Raw genomic sequence first — 882 nt, 5'->3', positions numbered from 1 at the left:
AGTGGAGAGCAAATGTTTTGAGAATGATGAGGGCAATGAATATACAAATGTGCTTTACACAATTGATGTATGTATGGATTGTGAGCCCCTAATAACATGATTTTTTAAAAAAACCAGAACAAATTAAAATGAATCATAAGGGAGATCAAACAATAGGGTGCTAAGTTGCATTCACAACAATCCACTTTAATGCATTCTGCATGTTAGCAAGGCTATTCATATCCCTGATATCCATGATCAGAGGAGATTCACTAGGGGCTTAATCCTCACGTATTTCCCTTTCACTTGTTTTTGTTTTTCAACTACAACATCTTTAAAATGGGTCAAAATGATATCAAATTATAAGATATTACATGTTAACCTGAGTACTGGGCTAGAATTAAGTGCAAGCCCCAAATCCATTCATAAACCTGTCATTTATATATGTCTCTGGTTCACCTTAGAAACATCATTATCATTTTATGCTAGAAAACATCTATCATCTCCTTAGGGCATCACTTCCACTGCCATCAAGTTAATGTTGACTCAGAGGGACCCCATAGGGCAGGACAGAAGTGCCTCTGTCAGTCTGCAAGCCTGTAAATCTACACAAGAGAAGAAAGCCTTATCCTTCCCCAGCAGAGCTGGCTGGTGGTTTTGAACTGCTGACCTTGCGGTTAGCAGCCCAGTGCATAACCGTTATGCATTGATATTGTCATTAGTTTAGCCGGTGGTATAGAATTTAAAACACTGTCAAGAAAAGGAACTTATAGGAGTGTATGCCAGCTATGGACCACAATACATGAGTTGTTGACTTAAATGGCTGGATGGTATTCACACAGACAATGGGGGTTGGTGATAGGGCAAATCTCCCAATAATATTCATTCATAGCAACAGTGCCA

This window comes from Echinops telfairi, unplaced genomic scaffold, assembly GCF_000313985.2.
Source record: "Echinops telfairi isolate 266 unplaced genomic scaffold, ASM31398v2 ScPeMD7_2573;HRSCAF=3158, whole genome shotgun sequence".
Lineage (NCBI taxonomy): Eukaryota > Metazoa > Chordata > Mammalia > Afrosoricida > Tenrecidae > Echinops > Echinops telfairi.
This window is presented reverse-complemented; position numbering follows the sequence as displayed.